The sequence below is a fragment of the Penaeus monodon genome, chromosome 23 (genome assembly GCF_015228065.2).
Source record: "Penaeus monodon isolate SGIC_2016 chromosome 23, NSTDA_Pmon_1, whole genome shotgun sequence".
Lineage (NCBI taxonomy): Eukaryota > Metazoa > Arthropoda > Malacostraca > Decapoda > Penaeidae > Penaeus > Penaeus monodon.
In genome coordinates, this window is record NC_051408.1 from 21,518,767 (window position 1) to 21,519,081 (window position 315).

Consider the following 315-nt stretch of genomic DNA (forward strand, 5'->3'; position numbering starts at 1 on the left):
ATTAACTGAATTTTTGGTGACAGCGTAGTAACTAGTCTATACATGAAACTCCACATATGGAGTCTTGAGGAAAAGTAAAGCTGTAGTAGAACACTGGGAGCCATTCATTCCTGCCTGCCCTTAGTGCCAATATGGATTAAAAGAATAAATACTTCAATTAAATACTTGGGTCATCTATAACTCATCATCATGATATGACCACACACTCAAAATCTGGCTGTCAGAGATGTCAATTCCCTGGGGCAGATCTACTAATCTAATGGTGACATGATAACAAGCTTTTGGTCTCTAAGCTTTCTTTGTGACTGTCAATGC